A 14,561-nucleotide genomic window follows, 5' to 3' on the forward strand; every position below is an offset into this window, starting at 1 on the left:
TTCTCCAGTAGATTGAGTGTAGATATAAAGAAGTTCAAGGACTGTCCCTTAGTGAATTTCCACTTCACAAGTTCATAAACTAGGGAATAAACTAGGGAATAAACTAGGGAAACTAACTGAGAGGCAGCGACCAGAGACGTAGAAAGAAGATCAATTACTGTTCTGTGCTGGAAGCAAATATAGAAACCTTTCCAAGGAGGAGTAATGTGAAAAATGCTGTTGATTAGTCAAAGAAGATTCAGACCAAGAATTGACCATTAAGTTAGACATCCCCTGTGTTCCATCTATTCATCCTATTTTTTTTTTCATTCCCACCAACAAAACACAACCACTGATCAAACTCTAATCTTTTTAGTCTCTTTATAACTTTATCTTTTCCAGAATGTCATATAGTTCAAATCATACAGTGGATAGACTTTCAGATTGGCTTCTTTCACTAAGTTGTATGTCTTTTTTGTGTTAGTACACTATTTAAATCAATTAATAATATGATGTGGCATGGATGCACAACCGTTTGTTTATCCATCTACCTTTTGAAAGATAACTTTGTTGCTTTCAGTTGGGGCAAGTAAGAATAAAGCTACAGGTATTTCTCTAGGTATACATTTTTTTAAGCTTACTTATTTTATTTTTGAGACAGAGAGAGAGAGAGCAGGGAGGGGCAAAGAGAGAGGGAGAAAATGAGAATCCCAACCAAGTTTCACACTGTCAGCACAGAGCCTGACACCTGACCTGGGGCTGGAACCCATGAACCGTGAGATCATGACCTGGGCCAAAATCAAGTCAGATGCTTAACCGACTGAGCCACCCAGGCACTCCTCTGTTGCCATACATTTTTAACTCATTTTGGTAAATAAGAAGTACAGTTGATGAATCATATAAGACTATGCTTACTTTTGCAAGTAACTGCCAAATATTCTTCCAAAATGGCTGTACCATTTTGCATTACTACCAGCAGTGAATGAGAGTTAATATTACTCTGCATCCTCTGACAATTGGGTGTCAGCTTTTTAATTTTTTTTTTATTTTAACCATTTGTAGTATGTGTGCAGTGGTATTTTGTTGTTAATATGTACTTCCCTAATGACGCATGATATTGAGCATCTTTGTATGCTTATTTGCCATCTTATATCTTCTTTGGTGAGGTCTCTGTTCAGATCTCCCATCCATTTTTAAATTTTTTCTTATTGTAGCACTTTAAGAGTTCTTTGTATATTTTGGATAACAATATTTTATTAGATATGTGTGTTGCAAGTATTTTCTCCCAGTCTGTGGCTTTTTCATTCTCTTAATGGTATCTTTGGCAGACCAAAAGGTATCTAAAAAGTGATTTCCTGGGGCACCTGGTTGGCTCAGTTGGTTAAGCGTGCGACTTCAGCACAGGTCATGATCTCACGGTCTGTGATTTCGAGCCCCGTGTCGGGCTCTGTGCCGACAGCTGGGAGCCTGGAGCCTGCTTCGGATTCTGTGTCTCCATCTCTTTCTGCCCCTTGCCACTCATGCTCTCTCTGTCTCTCTAAAATACATAACATTAAAAAATTTTTAAAAAATAAAAATAAAATAAATAAAATAAAAAGTAATTACCAAACTCAAGCTCATGCGGATTTCTTCCTAGTAACTTCTAGGAGCTTTATAGTTTTGCGTATTATACTTAGGTCTGAGGTTTATTTTGGGTTTATTTTTGCAAAAACTTTTAAGATCTGTGGATATAAAACTGAGTGCCAATTTTGGATATAGGGATATTGTATAGGAACATCCAAAGCCATAGGTATTCATTCATTAACAAAAATTTATTATGTATCAACCATTTGCAGAGCCCATTCTAGATGCTGGCAAGGACTAGATTTCCTTCTATTACCAAGCAATGCATTACCTATCAAATTCCTTCTTCTAATACTGACACGATCATAACAACAAACAAAGTTAAAGTCTCTGTCCTGGACTGAAAGTACAATCAATGTTTGAGAATATCAGTCCAGCAGAGTATTATTCATATTCTTTTCTTCTTTATAGACATGAAATTTTATTTCATTTCACAGCTTCTTTTTTAGTTAGATGCGGTCATAAGAATGTGTTCTGGTCAATGGAATGTGAATGGAAAGGATATGGACCACTTGTGGATCTGGCCCATAAAATCTCCTAAGTAATTCTCCCTCAACATTTGGTCTTTCCCACATTTACCAAATGAATAGACAATATCAGAGGACTTAGTGAAACAATGGGTCATGGGATAAGAGGCGTCTGGATCCTTGAATTGCCGTGTGTCAGATTGTTACACCCATTCTGCTGACTCCACTAAACTGTGCATTAGACAAAATTAAAAGTGTGGTTGAATTAACGGCATTGGAGTTGTTAATTTTAAACTTCTACTGACAAAAAAATTCACTCTGCTGAAACTGTCACCCCTTAAACACTAAGCAAACTCTCCTGCCAACAAATGTAGGCAATAGGTAAAAACAGTTACATGCTTTCAGAAGCTAGTAAGTAATGTAAATAAGTGAAGCATGATATACTTATTGCTGAAGAGATCTTATGCCTAAAGACACCAGCAATTATTCAAATGTCAGTTTATTGTTTTCTTTTGTGTTGCTGTTATGATTCCGTCAATATTTGTAAGATGCTTGATGTCCATGATTTTGCTTATCTTATTCAGCATATTATCCTAAGATGTACTTGGCCCACAGATGACAATAAATTTGTTTTTTCTTTCTAATAAAAGGATGATTGATGATGTGAATAGAATGTGGGATAGAGTCAAAAGTACCTTTATATTTATCAGTATACTCTCCTTATCCACCTACTAGGACATAAAGACTGTAACTTATTTATTTTTATGTCTTTATAACATTTAGAACCTTGCTTCTTATATATAATACTATCAATAAATGATTGTTGAATAAATGCTCAATAAATACTTGTTGAATTGACTTTTAGGCTTGGTCTCCTTCCATAAATATGAAATGAATTCATTTTATATAGTCTTTTAAAATTGCTTTTGTCTGTAAATTCATATTTTCTCCTCAGAGGCAAAACTCCATGATCAATGTGAAGGATTGTTTTTCTTCCTCCTACAAGGTATGTATTTCTTCAGAATAGGAAGTACACGCATTACGGAGATTTAGAGACACCAAGAGAATTGGCAATCAAGTAGCTCAGTTTCTTTTATTTCTACAAGGGGTGAAAGGCCTTAGGAGTTCATGAGAGAGTAAAATTAATGATGCATCCTAATTAGGTAAATGTTCAGGTTCTTTCCCTGATTGCAATACTGTATAAAATACAAGGAGAAAATGATCAAATTGCTTCATATCTATCTTTCCATGAAAATAAAAATCCTCCTACATCCTGTCAGTCACTCTGTTGTGGTCTCATTTTGATCTCACATTTCTGTTAATATTTTGCTAATTCTCACTGGCTTCTGCACTTACTATTATATTAGGCTTAGTATCTTTTCTTCATACCGTCTAATTTTCATATATTCTTCAAATGTAATGATTATTATTTACTTTCTTACCTGCATCAATATTTGTTACAACCAAATCAGCATGCATTGGCTGCTAATATGTGTAAGACTCTATGCTAGCAGTATGTAGTAAATGAGTAAAGCCATATACTATTATAAATTCTTAAATTTTTAGTTTATTTCCGGAGACTAGAGCTATTGTCTAGTTGTCCCCACCCTGGTTTCTATTCATGCTCTATGTAACCATGTTGGATGAATCACCCTGCTTTTTGAGGAAATCAAGTTTCAACCTGATGAAAGACAGTGGTTTGTTCAATATCTGGAGGAATGGAATGCCCATGAAGCAAGAATTTGCTGTAAAATCTTAAAATTCCTAGAGAGGAGAGAACATACTACTTATTTTTGAACTCTTTGCATGACTGGCTTTATTAGTTTCCTGTTTCTGCTTTACAAATTACCACAAACGTATAGTGTCTTAAAAAAAACACAAATTATTAACTCAACGATTTTGTAGGTCAGAAGTCTAAAATGAATTAGCAGGGCTTAATTTCTTCTGAAAGCTCTAGGGTATCATCTGTTTCCTGTCCTTTTTCAGCTTCTAGAGGGTGTCTCAACTGCATTCCTTGGCTAATGGTCCCTCGTCCTTCCATCTGTTTCTGTCATCACATGTCTTTTTCTGACTCCATCCTTTTGCCTTTCTCTTATAAGGATGTTTGTGATTATATAAGGAAGACACAGCTCGTCTAGGCTGCTTTCTATATTTCAAGGTCCTTACCCTTGTGAAATTTACAAAACTCCTTAAATTACGCAAGGTAACACAGTCACACATCCTGGGAATTAGAATGTGGATGTTTTGGGAAATTTTATTCTTTCTACCAGACCAAATAATCATTGAAATTCAGATACAAGGAAGGATTGTAAGGAAGCTGTATCTTATCATATCTTGAATGTTTTCAAAATTGTTACTTTTATAAGTTACTTCAAAAATTGTGCAAGTTTGGGGCACCTGGGTGGCTCAGTCGGTTAAACATCCAACTTCAGCTTAGGTCGCGAAGTAATCTTGTAGTTCTTGAGTTTGAGCCCCACGTTGGCTCTGTGCTGGCAGCTCAGAGCCTGGAGCCTGCTTCAGATTCTGAGTCTTCCTCTCTCTCTCTCTGCCCCTCCCCCACTCATGCCTATGTGGGCTCTCTCTCTCAAGAGTAAACATTAAAAAAACTTTTAAAATAGTGACGTTTATTCATGTCAGTTGATAATGCATTAATCCATATGACCACTACGCCAATGAACATATTTTGGTCATTGTACTCATGAATAGATTTTGGAACTATAAATAATTTAGAAACAATCATTTTTGTGAATATCAAATATCTTAATTCTAAGAAGTCTGATTAGCAAAATGTTATATAAACTGATAGTTTTATGATTCAGCTCATAATATTAGAAACTTTTCTCTCTTCTATAAATATATTTTACTTGCAAAAGTTGACAGTTGAAGAATTTACTAACACATATCTTATTTCCAACAAGTTAGGAAATATAATATGGTGGATAAAAACAGCTCAATTGTTTCTTTTAGTAATCAATAATAGTGCTTTAATTTCTTCATACTTTATTTCCCTTATTCTCAAATAAATGAAATGCTTTAATTTACAGCATGGTGAAAGGATAAATTAGTGTGATGGATAATAAGGTATTTATAAAAATACAAAGTCTCATGCAATAGGAAGGGGTCATCTTTTTAAAAATGGTTTACTAAGGCCAAATATATGTCAAATATTCTGAAAATATTTTGAAAAATGCTGCCACTTAGTAATAACATTTCTAAATGTTGGATAAAAATTAAATACAGTAAGTCCTTGTAGGAATATTAAAAATGGAATGTTAAGTTTAGTACTTAATTTCATCCATTAAATAAACAGTTATTGAGTTCCTTCTCTATGTAAGGTCTTGTACTAACTGGTGCAGATTCAAAGCAAAAGGGGTGAGCATGAATATGAAAACACAGTCATGGTTTCTCCTTCATGAAACTGATAGTAGGCAGCTTTTTTCTGAAATAGGTTAGGCTCTGAATTCTATTACATGTCTGTGAAGACATTATTAGTCACACAAAAACACATACAGCAATACAGATGCTATTTAACAAATGCTTCCAGAATGCTTCTAGTATCCCAGTAATTTATAAGTGATAGAAAAGTGCAACGGGAATCCACCTAGACTTCGGAGTCATAAAACCTGATTTCTAATTCTGAATCTTCTACTTAGTTTGTGACTTTGGACAAATTAATGAAGCTCTTTGAGACTGTCATTGCGTACATGAAGTGCTTGTAACCAACTTGCACAGCAGATATTGAGATAACCTATTTGAAGAGGTAGGTCTATACTAGGTTCTTCAAAATATTCTATGAATCCACTTACATTTCTCTTTACCAATTAGAAATTTTTATTCAACAACAGGTAGGTTTTAAATAAGAGTAGAATTTTTTTGATCTTTAAAATGTAAAATAACCAATATATATTCTTTCTCATATGTATTCCATCTTTTGCAATATATCAGATTAGTGTGAATAAGAGCACATTGTATACATTTAAAAATATGTTCACATTTGCTTTTATTCTTATTTAATCTAAGAACAATAATCCCTTTGAATAATGATAACTGTCAATGGATTTCGTTGTTGATATTTGTCTTTTAGGTTTGTTATTTCCAAAAAAAGTAACTTGCATGTTACTCAAGTATTGATGTCTATGAAGGAATGAAGAAGAATGGCTTCAGTCACTCCAGAAAACTGAATATTCCTAAGCCACTGAAGTTTTATAACTTTTCTCATATTAAGAAAGCTCTTTGTCGGGGCGCCTGGGTGGTGCAGTCGGTTAAGCGTCCGACTTCAGCCAGGTCACGATCTCACGGTCTGTGAGTTCGAGCCCCGCGTCAGGCTCTGGGCTGATGGCTGAGCCTGGAGCCTGTTTCCGATTCTGTGTCTCCCTCTCTCTCTGCCCCTCCCCCGTTCATGCTCTGTCTCTCTCTGTGCCAAAAATAAATAAACGTTGAAAAAAAAAAAAAGCTCTTTGTTAATGGAACATGGATTTATTTTTGCATAATAATGTTTCCATCACAATGTATTGTCTTAGTCTCTGCATTTATTTCTTATTGTACATGTGTGTGTCTGTGTGTATGTGTGTGTTTCAGATATGTTTAATTAACCTTCTTATTTTGAGATGATGGCTTTCTTCTCGATGCACTTCTATTTTTTATATCGGTAGGGAAATTTAAAAGTAGAACTGCAGGTGACATGATGGAATGTGCTATTGCGGGTGTTGGAATTATCTACACGTTAAGGTTGTGTAGGGGGTGGTTGGTAATAGTCTAGGGAACAACCTAGTGAAGTACAAAAACACTGAGAATCTTTTCTGAGAAAGTAAAATTACACCAAGAAATGTTCCCCAACCACTGAGGGCAGGGATGGGGTGGCGCGAGGGTGGGGGGAACTGGGGAATATAAACCATGATAGGGAAATAAAAAATTTCTACAATGGAGAGTATTAGTTGTCAACAAAATAAACTCCAATAAGGACACAATTTATTCATCTTTGTACTACCTTCTCTTTCATCTATTCCTTATCCCAATCTTAAACAATAGCTGCTTTAACAGCTAGTGTTACAGTTTAATGGATTTACAATGAATACTCCCTAAGAAGTTAGGAAAACTACATTTAAAGTTCCTTGGATTACCGGTTAGTGAATGATTACACGAATCACTTAACCTCTCTGGTTCTCAATTTCTTCGTCATAATGAAGGAGTTAGACTCAATGGCCATTAAAGTTCCTTCAAGTTCCAACATACAGTGGTCCCCTCTTATCTCTGGTTTCACTCTCCCTGGTTTCAGTTACCTGGCCGCAGCTTCAGTTTCCGGAAACTTCTGACAAGTAGTCAGAAGGTCAACAGTAGCCTAGCGCTATGTCACAGTGCCTATGTCATTCACCCTACTTCATCTCACCACCTAGGCATTTTATCATCTCACATCATCACAAGAAGAAAAAAGATGAGTATAGTACAATACACACATCACAATACGATACGTGAGAGACACACGTTCACATAACTTTTATTACACCATATTTTTGTAATTGTTCTATTTTATTATTGTTCAACTCTTACTGTGCCTAATACATAAATTCAACTTTATCATAGGTGTGTATGTGGAGGAAAAAACATAGTGTATTTAGGGTTCTCTACCATCCATGGTTTTAGGCATCTGCTGAGAGTCTTAGAATGTATCCCCTGTGGATAAGTGGGGAACACTGCTGTACTTTTTTTGAGATTCAAATATATTGGCTCAGTTTATTTAGCAGCACATTCATTTTATGGAGTAAGGCAAGCAGATGCCTGCACACTTAGGTATTTAAGAAACTTTAGGCACTTTCAAAGAGAAAGATCTAAAACCAAAATAAACATACAACAGAGACTAAAGAAATTTAAATATTCTAATGAGGGAAATTATATATGCATACCTGTGTGTGATATGACCCTTTCATATGCAAGGAACAGTTTGAATTTACTTATCTTCTACATTTTTGTTATAATTTTGATTTAAGGTTAAAACAATCTGAAGCATATTGACATTTTTATTGACAAAGCAAACTGACTCACAATTTCCCCAATACAATATACCTTGAATATTGCTTTTAGATTAGACATTTTTGTGGATTAATAGTTAACAAATATATCACGTGGTACCTATACCACTAAAAAGAAGGAGCCAGGATAGCAAATAAAAACATTACCAGTAATATAAAATGTGCTTAGATACCCATTGTAGATGTGCATTGAGATGATCCTGGAAAAGACATGCTGAGTATAAACTTATAATGTATAACTTTTGAGACAGATCTAAGTACAAACCAGGTAAAAGCTAGCTAACAGATGTAAAAGCCTATGGCTCTATTTTGAGGTTCATCACACTTAATCATATGATTTAGTATAATGCTCAAAGACTTAGCTAGTTTAATAAACTTTAAGTGCTATTAACTATGTTAAAGTTAAGGAAACATGGGTCACAGAATTAATATTTTTTAATCCTGTACTTTTTATTCTCCAAATATTTAAAAGAACATCAATCTTGGGGCGCCTGGGTGGCGCAGTCGGTTAAGCGTCCGACTTCAGCCAGGTCACGATCTCACGGTCCGGGAGTTCGAGCCCCGCGTCAGGCTCTGGGCTGATGGCTCAGAGCCTGGAGCCTGTTTCCGATTCTGTGTCTCCCTCTCTCTCTGCCCCTCCCCCGCTCATGCTCTGTCTCTCTCTGTCCCAAAAATAAATAAACGTTGAAAAAAAATTAAAAAAAAAACATCAATCTTGCATTTATTTTTCATATAAAATAAAAATTTTAATATTATACTTTCTAACTTAAGTCAAGTTGGGTCCTCAAAAAACAATTGTATTTCTTTGAATCACAATTTAGGTAAGTAAGTTTAGCAGCATATTAAATCTTACACGAAAAATATGCTGTCTAATACATCACAACTGTTAAGGTTGAGTTTGTAACAAATTTAATTCGGGGTATCCATCCCCCTACCAACATTTGTCAGCCTGCGTAAAACAGAGACATAACACAGAAATGAGCTTTTGGGTAAAATTAGATCACTGAAGAAAAACTTCTGCTCTAGGTCCTTATTAGGGCTGGAACACAGCCTAAGAACAGAAAGAAAAGAAAAGTTATACACACACATGAAATTTTTTCCCTGGACAATTTTTGATAGTAATAACAACTATAGATACTTGTGCACATGCACAGTTTGCCTTTATGTTGTAATATGACACTTAGCTATCTTTCTTCTGGGATTTCCTAGTAGAGATTTCTAGAAAATTGATGACTTGAAATAAAGTCTATTCTTATCAATGGAATTTTAATGTCAGATACTTTAGATGAAATTAAAACCATCCTATTTGTATCAGGAAGAGCTTATTCTTTATCATTAAAATTTGGGAATAAGGGGTGTACAGTGTAAGGTATGACAAAAATGGAGAAAAAAATAATACTGATATTGTACCAGTAAAATATCTGTAACTCAAAATGGCAATAAATAATTTCTCTTAGAGCAAGTCTCCTTTAGTTTTTCACATCCACACTAGTCAGCTTACTCTTGATAAACCAAGTTCACACAATTTGCAAGGTGGATTATTCTGCACACTTAGTGACATGTGATGTAAGCACAATCAAGAGGTGTTTGGCTTCCTCCCTCTTTTACACTCTTCTCATAATGAGCAAATGCAGGCTGGGGGTGCTATAGACTCATGAAAACCAGAGGGCTTTCTGAGTTTATAGCTATCACCACAACATGCAAATAGCTATCTTGGATGCTAATAATTTGTATCTGGTACAAGAGTTGGAACAAAGATGTACAGGTTAGTAAGGGGTATGAGAGCTTTAAGTTACCTTTAGCTTAAAGCTTACTTATTAAGCTTCAGCTGAATACACATTCTTATTTCTGGAGTGGAAAGAATATCATATTTTAGAACATGGCCAAAATATACGAAAACCATGCACACGGAGCTACTACAGTACCCGTTTTCTTCATTTTGAGAAAGAAAAGTGTTAGTAAGAAATAAAGGAGATATTTAAATACTCTTCTAACAAGCAAGCGGGAATCAGCTTTACCTGTGTGTGGGTTTGGAATATAAGAACTGAAGCGCCTTAAAGCATTCATGTTGCCTCCTTAAAAGCCCCGTAGTTCAAATTCACCCTTACACGCTGCTATTCTCCTAGGAAGAGGGAAAAGAAAATTTCCACTGACCCAGCTCGTGATTTACATACAGAGAGCAAATAAATGAATGGAGTGGGGGATGGGCCAGTGAGAAGCAATGTGTTTCCTTTTCAACCGCAGAAAATAAGATTACTTACCAAGAACATTTTTTATCCAGGGCAAATGTTTATTCCCTCTATCATTCGGCGCCTGAGTCTCTGCAAGAAATCAATTTCCACTCTACCTTTCCCTCCTATTTCTGAAAAAAAGAGAGAGAGGCGGATAATGCTTAAGCTTCAGGGTCCAGAGGAAGGTAGAGCAGAGGGCAAAAGACTCCCACAGCGCTCTTCATCCAGATCCAAGCTCAGACAGGGAACCCATGGGGAGGGAGGGACCTTCCCTAAGGAGGGGACCGAGGGTGGCGAGGGGGGAATCATTTCACAGCCAAAATATAAATCATCTACGAAGAGAGTTACCAGCCCCTAGTCACACAAGCAATCCCCTGGGGAAGTAGGTTTCAAAGAGGAAAGGGAAGTTCCTCACTTGAAAGAGACGGGGGGAGAGAGAGAGAGAGAGAGAGAGAGAGAGAGAGAGAGAGAGACGAGAGACTGCGATTTGGGGTTGGGGTTTGGACTTGTAGAAGGGATGGGACCGTGGAGAGGAAAAGAGAGACGGAACAAAGCTAATCTTACCCGATCGATCAGGCGATCGTGCGTGCTGTATCGGGATACGAAAATGGCAAGATAATGCATTCGGCAGCAAAGCCATTTCTAGCACTCTCTCCCTCGGTAACTGTGCAGGAACCAGAGGGGCCGCGAAAACCTCACAGACTGTCACCCGCCTCCCCAGGAACGGTCCTCAGAACCTCCAAAGCCCCAGCTTCTAAAACAAGGCATTTGGAGCTGAGGTTTCGGGTGGAACCGAATTGCCTTGAGTCGCGGGCTGCAGAATTCTCCGAGAAAACAGGACCCGGGAGGGCTCCCGCTGCCGCCGCTGCAGCTGCTAACAACCGCTCCAGGCCCCCGCGCCCGAGCCTCCGGCACAGCGCCCCCGAGAGCGCCCGGCCACTCGGCCTCCTCCGCATCTTCAGCCCCTCGATTACCGCCCCCCCCCCCCCCGCCCCAGTGCAAACCTCTGATGATTTGGTCGTCCTAAAGTGACCACAGGGGCTTATTTGGGGGGGGGGGGGGTTGTGCTGGGATTCCTTACTACGCCTCCCTCAGTTGCCGCGAGTGAGAGAGTTCAAGGGAAATCCTAGTGAAATACACTGATGGAAAACTATTAATCCTAATAATAATGTGCCCAACGCAGGTAACTCTTAAAGAACTGAGAGTGGGAAGATCAGAGCAGGATTTCCGAAGCAGTGCCCTCTTGAATTCTCATTGGATCCTTCCCAGCAGCCTAAATCATTCCTGCTGCTGAATCTATCAGGATGACTACAGCCCTGCTCACTAGTTCTCTCTTTATCTCTTGTCTTCAGCACATCCTTTTACTTCTCTTTGCAGATTTATCTGTATCTCACCTCCTGTTCTCTGGGGTTACACCCCTTCTATTTCTCCCCACTGTATGGGCATGTTACAGTCAGTAAATTTTCACTTTGTCTTCAAGGATCTTCACAAATAAGCCCCCCACCCACCAAAATAAAAGGCACCTCTTTCGCATGTTGCTTCTTTTCCTTGGGGGTTCCGTGGCTTTCTGTGTAACTGGTTTTTAGTTGGTTACATGCCACCAGGAACTGCTGATTTTTTCAAAGTTCCACCACCCTGCAGCTCATCACTACCTTAATTTGGAAGATCATGGAATATCTGTTTGAATCCTGGATATCTTTTTCTCACAGTCATCTTGCTTCCTGAAATGTCCTCTGGTAAGTTATTCTCCTTACATTTTATTAGAAACTTATTGCTAGTGTTATTTTTAATGAGCTGTGTTGAGACAATATCTCATTAAAAAAATATTTTTTGTTACTTTCAGAACTCAAACATCTATGTGACTGTTAATTGATTAGTATATTAGTTGCAATTGTGCTACCAAGATACAACCCATGTGATGAATTATCCCATCAGCTTTTACATTATTTATTTCTGTCCTCATTTATATTACAGGTTATAGGAAACATTAACCACCCCTCCCCCCTCCCATTAATGCTTCTTGGCACACATTCTTGTGCCATTTGAAAGGTCAAATTTTATATGTTTATCTAAGAGTAAGCTTAAAAGAAACCTTCAAGAAAATTTCAGGGTCTGAGAAAGTTCACTAGTCTCTGATCTTCAGAAGGTTGTTCAGGTCAGCATTTGTTCATTGCAAGCAATTACATGACTGAAGGAGGACTTTTGTTAAGTGTATTTTTATGGGTTTAGCCGGACACTAAGTGCTAATAGCCACTCTATGGTAAGAAGAAGAGTGGGAGTTTTAAGTGCACCATTTTTTTTTTTTCTCACAGTATCCCAAATCACACATGAACATATTATTTTGGGCATTGTATTTCAATACAGGCATCATATTTAGTATATTTCTGATTTTATGAATTTAGCTAGTGAACAGCTAATTGGACACACAGTACTCATTTCAGAGGAAGAAAGCCATCAGAAGGAAGCACTGATTATCTTCGTTCTAATAAATTGAAATTCAGGGGCAGACTTCATATGAAAAATTTAATTACCTCACCTTTCACACTTGTTCAGCCCCCAGACTCAATTTTTAATAAGTATGTTAATATGGCAGTGTTTTTGGCTTTTATGAACATTTTTTATGGGCTTAACTGATAGTTATGATTATCACTTCCCCTTTAAGTATAGGTATGTTGAGGAACATTTAAATCTTAGCTTTTACTTCACATATTGACAAAGACAGTGTATTAATTAAATGCCAAGCCTGCGTGTGTTAGTTATCTCTGGTGCATACTAAGGTTTGAGGGTTTTCTCTGTGACCCCCTCTCCTCCGCCCAGCCCCCCTTAAGAACAAGTTCCTGGATTCTACAATATTTCTCTTTACTGGGATGGATGGAGGTGAGAACCTATTGTTTAAGCTTTTCTTACTTCCCTTACGTCTTTTCGTTCTTCATTTTCCTTTTATCTCTCTCTTTTTTTCCCCCTTTCTCGCTCTCTCCGTCTCTGTTTTTTGTTTTTTAATTTCTCGGAAAGAACTGTTCCTGCCCCCATTGATGGCTGACGCGACGACCTAAGTAATGCTTTTTTTTATTCAAAAGCCCTTTTAGCTTCCAGACATAAAAGTACTCCAGCTGCAGCGTCACCCCATCCCCCAGTCTCAGGATTCAAGGGCTTTCCCCCCTTGGCTTCCACCAGCAGCCCATCAGAGCAGGGCTGAGACTGTGGTCCACACCACTTGGCGCCCCTCACCCGTCACTAGTTTCTACCTGGTCTCCTTCCCAGTCTGGTCGTCCTGTCTGACAAGTGCCATCAGCAGCCCTGACTTTACTTGAAGAAACGAGGGCTTCGCATAATTCACCCATTCAAATATCCTCTTTGGAGGACTGTTGCTATTGCGCAAGGGTGCAGGAGGGGTTAGGGGGGGAAAAAGCCCAAAACACCTAAAAACAAAACCAAAAAACGCCACTTTCAGTGCAGTGAGATCTTTTCTACCTAACCTAGTCTACTCCAGTGAAGCACAGACGTACGTTGTTGAGGTAAGTGCGTTTTGCTATATTCTAGCCTGAAACTCAGGCTTGGGAAAGGGGACATTTACGCTTGAAAGGCTCTGCCACCGCCAAGGACGCTTTAACCGGAGGGCTAGCAACAGGCGACTGTGCCTGGAGGCTTCTCCGCAGCTCCTGGCAACGCCTAGGCCACCTGGGCGCGGAGAGCGCGGACGACAAGGTGCCCGGTGGCCTGGCTGGCCCTAGGCTCGGCGCTGAGTGTGGGGATGGCGGCGCGGGGAGGGACTGTGTCCCGCACTCTGCCCGGCCAGCGCAGGCTCCGCACTCAGCCCCTGCGGCGCGCAGTGCTCGGTGTGGGCAACCGCAGCCCTGGAGCGCGGGGCGCGCTGGGGGGCTGCGTCCGTGCCCAACGCTCCGTTTCCAACCTGCCTCAGGCCAAACTTGAGCAAAACCTCTTTTCTGCGTGAGAGGACAGACTTGGGAGCTCTAGACTCTCTTATCAACGCCCTTCTGCATTTGCATTTATTTATTTATTTATTTATTTATTTATTTATGTTTTTTAATGAGCTATATCTAAGACTAATAAATGACGGCTCTTCAGCATGCCCGCTTTGTAAAACCCTAATCGCCCTCTTCATCCCCCTGCTTAGTCGGACTCACACTTGCTAACTGACTTCTCAGGCTCCGTGTTAAAGTATCATTGACCGTCATTCCCTGTCTGCCTTCACCAACTCGCAAGAATCTGGGGGG

The 14,561-nt window shown here is 38.7% G+C and overlaps 1 protein-coding gene and 1 long non-coding RNA gene across 3 annotated transcripts in view; one reads left to right on the top strand and one right to left on the bottom strand.

Annotated features, from left to right (window-relative positions):
- Positions 1-8,950: 8,950 nt before the first annotated feature.
- LOC121016185 (uncharacterized) lies at positions 8,951-11,207 on the bottom strand. The gene is made up of 3 exons (XR_005784148.1): positions 10,891-11,207; positions 10,357-10,457; positions 8,951-9,146 (listed from the first exon to the last, which is right to left on the bottom strand). It is a non-coding gene; the product is annotated as an uncharacterized LOC121016185 (long non-coding RNA).
- A 198-nt stretch (positions 11,208-11,405) lies between these two features.
- The window catches only part of BRINP3 (BMP/retinoic acid inducible neural specific 3), a 402,427-nt gene continuing 399,271 nt past the window's right edge, over positions 11,406-14,561 (top strand). Inside the window, exon 1 of one of the 2 annotated variants that reach the window (XM_040453613.1) lies at positions 11,406-12,062. The gene's annotated coding sequence lies outside the window, so the exon portion shown is untranslated. Of the gene's footprint in view, positions 12,063-13,414; positions 13,842-14,561 lie in introns of those variants that run through there. The other variant, XM_040453615.1, reaches the window with a different exon arrangement.

The sequence above is a fragment of the Herpailurus yagouaroundi genome, unplaced genomic scaffold (assembly GCF_014898765.1).
Source record: "Herpailurus yagouaroundi ecotype Mexico unplaced genomic scaffold, PumYag 209, whole genome shotgun sequence".
Taxonomy (NCBI): Eukaryota; Metazoa; Chordata; class Mammalia; order Carnivora; family Felidae; genus Herpailurus; species Herpailurus yagouaroundi.